This window comes from Salvelinus alpinus, chromosome 26, assembly GCF_045679555.1.
Source record: "Salvelinus alpinus chromosome 26, SLU_Salpinus.1, whole genome shotgun sequence".
Taxonomy (NCBI): Eukaryota; Metazoa; Chordata; class Actinopteri; order Salmoniformes; family Salmonidae; genus Salvelinus; species Salvelinus alpinus.
Window position 1 is genome coordinate 13,789,326 of NC_092111.1, and position 10,585 is coordinate 13,799,910.

The window sequence follows — 10,585 nt, forward strand, 5'->3', positions numbered from 1 at the left end:
CATTACAGCCAGGCGTCTAGCCTAGGTCATACAGTGTGATTTATAGAAAAGATTAGCCTACATTTTCATTTTTTTGTGGTTTTTGATTGCTTAGGTTTCGGTTCTACATGTTTGAGTTTACAAAAAATTGGCTAGTCTATAACCCAGATTTTCCAATTTTCCCCTCAGACAAAAGAGTCTCAGTTCAGAAGGCAAGTTGTTATCATAGAGAGAAATAGAAGGACAATCATCTGGACAAGGATAATCATTTATGATTCATGATGGTGAATAAATCAGAAATGAATGTCTCCGCACAACATTATCACACTTGAGTTACTTATTTGTTTTTTTCAGACACCTTGTGTGAAGAAAAAAAATCTCTCTTAATACAATATCGTTGAAGAATGATTCGTATATTTTTTGGCCTAATAATAAATGCCGCTCTCTTACCAAAAGGCTTTCATTTTTAATGTGCTGTCTAGGAAAACAAAATACACCGAAAACTCCAATCAAAACTTAATTTCTTCTAATTCCACCCACTGTGACCCACAGGCAAAGCAATCATTTCATTTTAGTCATTTTTCTAAACCCCTCGCCTGTAAATTCCTAGTTAAAGCCAAGTACAGGTTTTTACCACTGATGTACATAGCCTATATGTGTCGATAGCAGGATTATATTGACCCACCCGCCACAGCACGAGGCGCCGCCACATATACAGAGCATTCGGAAAGTATTCAGACCCCTTGACTTTTTCCACATGTTGTTAAATTCAATTGATTGGACATGATTTGGAAAGGCACACACGTGTCTATATAAGGTCCCACAGTTGACAGTGCATGTCGGAGCAAAAACCAAGGCATGAGGACAAGGCGTCCATAGAGGGCTGCAACAGGATTGTACCAAAACATTTCTGCAGCATTGAAGGTCCCCAAGAACACTGTGGTCTCCATTATTCTTAAATGGAAGCCGTTTGGAACCAGCAAGACTCTCTCTAGAGCTGGCTGTCCTGCCAAACTGGGAGGTGACCAAGAAATCAATGGTCACTCTGACAGAGCTCCAGAGTTCTTCTGTGGAGATGGGAGAACCTTCCAGAAGGACAACCATCTCTGCAGCACTCCACCAATCAGGCCTTTATGGTAGAGTGCCAGACGGAAGTCACTCCTCAGGAAGGGCACATAACAGCCCGCTTAGAGTTTGCTAAAATGCACCTTAAGGACTTTCAGACCATGAGAAACAAGATTCTCTGGTCTGATGAATCCAAGATTGAACTCTTTGGCCTGAATGCCAAGAGTCACGTCTGGAGGAAACCTGGCACCATCCCTACGGTGAAGCATGGTGGTGGCAGCATCATGCTGTGGGGATGTTTTTTCAGCAGCAAGGACTGGGAGACTAGTCAGGATCAAGAGAAAGATGAACGGAGCGAAGTACAGAGAGCTCCTTGATGAAAACCTGCTCCAGAGGACTCAGGACCTCAGACTGGGGCGAATGTTCACCTTCCAACAGGACAATGACCCTAAGCAGAGGGTCTGAATAATTATGTAATTGTCATATTTTTAATACATTTGCAAAAAAAAATCAACTGTTTTTGCTTTGACATTATGGGGTATTGTGTGTTGCTTGATGAGGGAAAAAAACGATTTAATACATTTTAGAATAAGGCTGTAATGTAACAAAATGTGGAAAAAGTCAAGGGGTCTGAATACTTTCAGAATGTACTGTACCTCTCTCTGCCATCACAGGACCATCACGTGACCGCAGAGAGAAAGAGAGTCATCTGCTCGAGATAACACTAAATGCCTTTATTGTCCAAACCCTGTCTATGCACAATGGTACAGGCTATATATATAAACTCCTGCACTTGGTAACATTTAAAGATGAACTGAGTCATAACAGTTGAGTTCAGGGGCGTCATGCACCCCAAAAATCTGAGGGGGGACTAAGTGTGAGGCTGGAGGGTGGTTTGCTGTCTGGAATTTGGAGAATTACACTGGAAATAGCTGATTCCTGCACTCTAGAGCCATAATCATTATTCTTAATTCTATGTAAAACAAAATGTTTAGATTTTTCTGCCTATCTAAGCATGACTCTTGAGCTATCTGTATCCTGACTGGTGTCTCTTTTTTTAAAGAAACAAAAAATGCTTCTCTGCATCTCTGCTAAAATCTAGGTAAAAGATTGAAAGAATTGTGAGTCTTATTCAGTACATTTAGTTATTGCTTGCTTTTCTAAAGTCTACCAACCTTGCCAGCAGGCATGCCAGGTAAAACATTGTTAAATAGCTACTCTTGTTTGATAACCTGAAATGGCTTCTTGGTAGCTAGTTATGAGGTTGGGAGATAGGTTCCCAATCTGTACTAGCTAAAGCCAACTTTGCTAAAATTGCTACGTGGCTAGTAGTAGGCCTATTACAGAGAAACATTTGTTTGAGGCGGCACATGCCCTTGTGCCCCCTGTGGGCATGATGCCTCTGGGTGAGTTTACAAAAGGGACATGTAAAACTCATTGAACCATTGACCAGATTTTGGTTTAAGGCCTCAATCTGAGGTGGAAGTCTTTTTATAGAAAGCAATGGATGAAATAGACACCTTCTGGGACACATACATTCTATTTGACTCCCAGCGAAATGAATAGCTTTTTAACAGTAAAAAAAACACTGTTATTTATTTATTTAGGTCTATTTGAAATTTTGCACAATGGAATCTCTTGAGATGCACCATCTCGTTTTCAAGTGTCCAAATGAAAGAGAAAAAAACTATACTTAGTAGACACCGTATGTCAACTATTGTCTAATAATTATAACAATGAAATAATAATAATTAAAAACACACACACTTTACAGGACTACGCTTGCTTAACGAGTACCACTTCCCCCTGATTCTGTTCATACCGAGACTTGACCTCTGACTCGCAAACACACGTGACCTCCCTCCTGAAGTGTTCGAACCCACCGTGCGATTGAAAAAGGCCTTCTTCAATTGCTCAACAGAAAGTGTTGTTGTTGTGCAGTAGGCCTGATTTCTACCCCAGTCTGTTATATTGGTGCAGTGACCTCTGAGTATGAGGTCAAAGGGAGGTGAAATGTAACTGAGGGGGTTTGATGAACCATGCTTTTGGAGATGAGTAACCTTGCTGGAGATTGAAGACCTGTGTTAGCTTCCTGCACTCATCCCTATGGGCTTTAGCTAAATGGACTAACACAGTCTTGTGACATGAAGGAGACTTGTTTGGAACCCAGTCAGTCACAAGAGCAAGATTAAATAGGCGGTGGAATGACTATCCTTAGAAGAGCTATGACAGGGCTATTCAACTACTGAACAAAAATATAAACGCAACATGTAAAGTGTTGGTCTCATGTTTCATGAGCTGAAATAAAAGATCCCAGAAAGTTTCCATACGCACAAAAAGTGTATTTCTCTAAATATTTTGGCACAAATGTGTTTACATCCCTGTTAGTGAGCATTTCTCCTTTGCCAAGATAATCCATCCACCTGACAGGTATGGCATATCAAGAAGCTGATTAAACAGCATGATCATTACACAGGTGCACCTTGTGCTGGGGACAATAAAAGACCACTCTAAATGCCACAGATGTCTCAAGTTTTGAGGGAGTGTGAATTGGCATGCTGACTGCAGGAATGTCCACCAGAGCTGTTGCCAGAGAATTGAATGTTAATTTCTCTACCATATACCACCTCCAACGTCGTTTTAGAGAATTTGGCAGTATGTCCAACCTGTCTTACAACTGCAGACCACGTGTAACCACGCCAGACCTCCACATCCGGCTTCTTCACCTGAGGGATCGTCCGAGACCAGCCACCTGGACAGCTGATGAAACTGTGGGTTTGCACAACCGTTGGATTTCTGCACAAACTGTCAGAAACCGTCTCAGGGAAGCTCAGAGAACACTAGAGAAGTGTGCTCTTCACGGATGAATCCCGGTTTCAACTGTACCAGGCAGATGGCAGTCAGCATGTATGGCGTCATGTGGGCGAGCGGTTTGCTGATGTCAACATTGTGAATAGAGTGCCCCATAGTGGTGGTGGGGTTATGGTATTGGCAGGCATAAGTTACAGGCAACGAACACAATTGCATTTTATTTTATTATTTTTATTTTTATTTTTTTATTTTTTTTATTTTATCCCCTTTTCTCCCCAATTTTCGTGGTATCCAATCGCTAGTAATTACTATCTTGTCTCATCGCTACAACTCCCGTACGGGCTCGGGAGAGACGAAGGTCGAAAGTCATGCGTCCTCCGAAGCACAACCCAACCAAGCCGCACTGCTTCTTAACACAGCGCGCCTCCAACCCGGAAGCCAGCCGCACCAATGTGTCGGAGGAAACACCGTGCACCCGCCCCCCTCGGTTAGCGCGCACTGCGCCCGGCCCGCCACAGGAGTCGCTGGAGCGCGATGAGACAAGGATATCCCTACCGGCCAAACCCTCCCTAACCCGGACGACGCTAAGCCAATTGTGCGTCGCCCCACGGACCTCCCGGTCGCGGCCGGCTGCGACAGAGCCTGGGCGCGAACCCAGACTCTGGTGGCGCAGCATAGCACTGCGATGCAGTGCTCTAGACCACTGCGCCACCCGGGAGGCCCTCAATTGCATTTTATTGATGATAATTTGGATGCACAGAGATACCGTGGCGAGATACTAAGGCCCATTGTCGTGCCATTCATCCGCCGCCATCACCTCATGTTTCAGCATGATAATGCATGGCCCCATTTCGCAAGGATCTGTACACAATTCCTGGAAGCTAAAAATGTCCCCGTTTTTCCATGGCCTCATCAGACATGTCACCCATTGAGAATGTTTTTGATGCTCTGGATTGACTTCTTCGACAGCATGTTCCAGTTCCCTACAATATACATTAACTTCGCACAGCCATTGTGCACAGCAATTGAAGAGGAGTCGGACAACATTCCACAGGCCACAATCAACAGTCTGATCAAGTCCTCTGGCAGAAACATAAGCTAGTCACACAGTCTTCTGATCACCACCCTCCTCTCACCCTTCTCTCCTCCACTTCCTCTCCTCTCCCCACCCCCCTCTCTTCTTCTCTCCCCAGTCCTCTCCTCTCCATTCCTCTCTTCTCCTGATGCCTCTCGTCTCCTCTCTTCTCCTCCTCTCACTCTATGTGAAGGAGATGGGTTCAGCTGCATGAGGCAATTCAAATCAAATCAAAGTTTATTTGTCATGTGCGCCGAATACAACAGATGTAGACCTTACAGTGAAATCCTTACTTACCAATAGTGCAAAGAAGGTATTAGGAAGGTATTAGGTGAACAATAGGTAGGTAAAGAAATAAAACAACAGTAAAAAGACCTGTTCAGGAGTCTTATGGCTTGGGGGTAAAAACTGTTGAGAAGCGTTTTTGTACTAGACTTGGCACTTCGGTACCGCTTGGCATGCGGTAGTAGAGAGAACAGTCTATGACTGGGGTGGCTGGGGTCTTTGACAATTTTTAGGGCCTTCCTCTGACACCGCCTGGTGTAGATGTCCTGGATGGCAGGCAGCTTAGCCCCAGTGATGTACTGGGCCGTACACACTACCCTCTGTAGTGCCTTGCGGTCAGAGGCCGAGCAATTGCCGTACCAGGCAATGCAACCAGTCAGGATGCTCTCGATGTTGCAGCTGTAGAACCTTTTGAGGATCTCAGGACCCATACCAAATCTTTTTAGTTTCCTGAGCGGGAATAGGCTTAGTCGTGTCCTCTTCACGACTGTCTTGGTGTGTTTGGACCATTCTAGTTTGTTGTTGATGTGGACACCAAGGAACTTGAAGCTCTCAACCTGCTCCACTACAGCCCCGTCGATGAGAATGGGGGCGTGCTCAGGCCTACCACTGTTGTGTCGTCTGCAAACTTAATGATGGTGTTGGAGTCGTGCCTGGCCATGCAGTCGTGGGTGAACAGGGAGTACAGGAGGGGACTGAGCACGCACCCCTGGGGAGCTCCAGTGTTGAGGATCAGCGTGGCAGATGTGTTGCTACCTACCCTCACCACCTGGGGGCGGCCCGTCAGGAAGTCCAGGATCCAGATGCAGAGTGAGGTGTTTAGTCCCAGGATCCTTAGCTTAGTGATGAGCTTTGAGGGTACTATGGTGTTGAACGCTGAGCTGTAGTCAATGAATAGCACTCTCACATAAGTGTTCCTTTTGTCCAGGTGGGAAAGGGCAGTGTGGAGTACAATAGAGATTGCATCATCTGTGGATCTGTTTGGGCGGTATGCAAATTGTCTAGGGTTTCTGGGATAATGGTGTTGATGTGAGCCATTACCAACCATTCAAAGCACTTCATGGCTACGGACGTGAGTGATACGGGTCTGTAGTCATTTAGGCAGGTTGCCTTTGTGTTCTTGGGCACAGGGACTATGGTGGTCTGCTTGAAACATGTTGGTATTACAGACTCAATCAGGGACATGTTGAAAATGTTGGTGAAGACACCTGCCAGTTGGTCAGCACATGCCTGGAGCACACGTCCTGGTAATCCGTCTGGCCCCGCAGCCTTGTGTATGTTGACCTGTTTAAAGGTCTCACTCACGTCGGCTACGGAGATCGTGATGACACAGTCATCCGGAACAGCTGATGCTCTCATGCATGCCTCAGTGTTGCTTGCCTCGAAGCGTGCATAGATGTGATTTAGCTCATCTGGTAGGCTCGTGTCACTGGGCAGCTCGCGGCTGTGCTTCCCTTTGTAGTCTGTAATAGTTTGCAAGCCCTGCCACATAAGACGAGCGTCGGAGCCGGTGTAGTATGATTCAATCTTAGCCTTGTATTGACGCTTTGCTTGTTTGATGGTTCGTCACAGGGCATAGCAGGATTTCTTGTAAGCTTCCGGGCTAGTGTCCCGCATCTTGAAAGTGGCAGCTCTACCCTTTAGCTCAGTGCGAATGTTGCCTGTAATTCATGGCTTCTGGTTGGGGTATTTACGTACACTCACTGTGGGGACACCAGCTACTGACTGGATACTATGTAAGTACAGTCACTGTGGGGACACCAGATACTGACTGGTTTTCTGATCCACGCCCATACTTTTTTTAAAGGTACTGTATCTGTGACCAACAGATGCATATCTGTATTCCCAGTCATGTGAAATCCATAGATTAGGGCCTAATTTATTTATTTAAATTAACTGATTACCTTATATGAATTGTAACTCAGTAAAATATTTGAAATTGTTGCATGTTGCCTTTATATTTTTGTTCAGTATCTACACTATATATTAGAGGTCGACCGATTATGATTTTTCAACGCCGATACCGATTATTGGCGGGCAAAAAAAGCCGATACCGATTAATCGACCAATTTTTTAAAATGTATTTGTAATAATGACAATTACAACAATACTGAATGAACACTTATTTTAACTTAATATAATACATAAATAAAATCAATTTAGCCTCAAATAAATAATGAAACATGTTCAATTTGGTTTAAATAATGCAAAAACAAAGTGTTGGAGAAGAAAGTAAAAGTGCAATATGTGCCATGTAAGAAAGCTAACGTTTAAGTTCCTTGCTCAGAACATGAGAACATATGAAAGCTGGTGGTTCCTTTTAACACGAGTCTTCAATATTCCCAGGTAAGAAGTTTTAGGTTGTAGTTATTATAGGAATTATAGGACTATTTCTCTCTATACCATTTGTATTTCATATACCTTTGACTATTGGATGTTCTTATAGGCACTTTAGTATTGCCAGTGTAACAGTATAGCTTCCGTCCCTCTCCTCGCTCCTACCTGGGCTCGAACCAGGAACACATCAACAACAGCCACCCTCGAAGCAGAGTTACCCATGCAGAGCAAGGGGAACAACTACTCCAAGTCTCAGAGCGAGTGACGTTTGAAAAAATAATAATAATACCGATTTCCAATTGTTATGAAAACTTGAAATCAGCCATTCCGATTAATCAGTCGACCTCTACTGTATATATAAAAGTATGTGGACGCCCTTCATATTAGTAGATTCGGCTATTTCAACCACACCCATTGCTGACAGGAGTATAAAATCGAGCACACAGCCATGCAATCTCCATAGACAAACATTGGAAGTAGAATGGCCTTACTGAAGAACTCAGTGACTTTTCCAACAAGTCAGTTCGTCAAATTTCTGCCCTGCTAGAGCTGCCCCAGTCAACTATAAGTGCTGTTATTGTGAAGTGGAAACATCTAGAAGGAACAACGCTCAGCTGTGAAGTGGTAGGCCACGCAAGCTTTTCTGTCCTCGGTTGCAAACACCCACTACTAAATTCAAAACTGCCCCTGGAAGCAACGTCAGGGGTTTCCATGGCCAAGTAGCCGCACACAAGCATAAGATCATCATGTGCAATGCAAAAAACATCTGCTGGAGTGGTGTAAAGCTCGCCACCATTCGACTCTGGAGCAGTGGAAACGTGTTCACTGGAGTGATGAATCACACTTCACCATCTGGCAGTCCGATGGACAAATCTGGGTTTGGCGGATGCCAGGAGAATGCTACCTGCCCCAATGCGTAGTGCCAACTGTAAAGTTTGGTGTAGGACGAATAATGGTCTGGGGCTGTTTTTCATGGTTCGGGCTAGGCCCCTTAGTTCCAGTGAAGGGAAATCCAGTGAAGGCCCTTTCCTGTTTCAGCATGACAGTGCTTCCGTGCACAAAGCAAGGTCCATATAGAAATGGTTTGTTTAGATCGGTGTGGAAGAACTTGACTGGCATGACCTCAACCCCATCGAACACCTTTGCGATGAATTGGAACGTTGACTGCGAGCTAGGCTTAATCACCCAACGTCAGTGCCCAACCTCACTAATGCTCTTGTGACTGAATAGAAGCAAGTCCCTGCAGCAATGTTCTAACATATAGTGGAAAGCCTTCCTAGAAGAGTGGAGGCTGTTATAGCAGCTAGTTAATAGCCATAATGTGTCAGATACTACAGCCAAACTCATAGGAAGAAAATAAATTAAACATGCCACATTCACTTCAGGACCACCAGAACCTTTTTTTTTTTACCATAGTGAGCGTTTCATTATATCTGTTGTTCTCTACTTTTCCTGTCTGGCAAAGTACCAGCACAGAGTTTCTAAACCCAGAGGCGCAACATTGCAAACGCTTGCGAAGCAGACCAAACAGACTAGGCCGTTGTTTGGGTTTTGAGAAGTCAATGAGAGAAGTAAACAATTCTTCCTTAGTTGTTAATTTTCTCGAAATCTAAAGGCACAACCTAGGTTCGAGCCAATGTCTGAAGTAGTTGAACATGTTATTACTCCAACCTCGGGAAAGTGACAAACTGACACGTTTTCATTTTCGTCAAAAACAACTTTATGTCGAAGCAGTGCATTGATGACGGCTTGCACATGCGCAATTCGTCGCGAGACGACCCTTAGACCCAATGAGGTGTTTCTACGTGTGAGCCACAGATAGAACAATGAGAGTGTGCGTTTAAAAAAGTATTTGCGTGAGCTTTGCTAGCGCAATGTCGCCATGGCATCGCCTGCAAGTGTGATCTGGGATTTCTATTTCAGAAGCAGTTTTAGCCTATCTTTATACTGTACTGTCTTTGGTAGCAGGATGTTGTCTCTGTTTTTGAATCTGAATTTAGAGAACTAAATTGGAAAACTGAATCTGGCTGCATCTGAGAAGTTGAATACATGAAACTTTGATAAACTTTAAAAAATTGTTTGTAAACTTGATACACAGTAAATTAATGCAATATCTACCATATTCAAACTGAATATATAAATATGCATTTGAATATTCAATTAAATTGAAATATAATTATTCACTCAATTCAGTTTAAAATCATGAAATACAAGTTAAATTTGTACATTACAAATGGAAAAATATTACATTCAAATTCAATATCCTAGTACAAATATCCTAATACAAACAGAGCCATACAGTATGCAGGGCAAACCCATTTTGGTAATTTCTGGTATATCATCAAAATAAATCAATCACAGTACGTTTTTGGACTCATTCAGCAGTTTTTTACATGATTAAGTACAATATCGTTGGAAATAAGCATAATTTAACCGGGCGCTCTAGACTAGTGTCTGTGCAGCAGCCTGAATGTTTGACTTCCCTTCATACAGACAGACTAAACAATGTACTATTAAAAACAAAAATGTACATTTTAAGTGAGAAGTAGGCATTGGTCTGAAGCCAAAAAATAAAGGAAATCCCCATGAGCACCACAATGCTTACTTCACCCATACTCTCCCTAAATCATACTCTTAGAGGAGGTGCTCCCACAATAATGTGATTTGTACTGCATACAAGGTCAAGTATTGGATTCTTCACATACCAAACTAAGACATTATCCCATTCCACTACCTTTTATAACTTAAAAATATATATTTAAAGCTTTGCTTTTATACTTATACCATCAGGCTTGATTGAGTGAGCTGTTTTGTCTTGTAGTAATGTGGTGCTTGCCATTATTTCCTTAAACCTTTATTTTAGCAATACATGTTATATTTTCTGGTCAGTAGGTGTCCAACATAACAACAGGTGGGGGTGGGTTGGGCACAGTCACTCATGTTTGTATTTTTATTTATTTTTGCAATAAAGATGGTGACACTACAATAATACACATTTACAATAGGCCTGTATCTAAAAATACATACAGACTA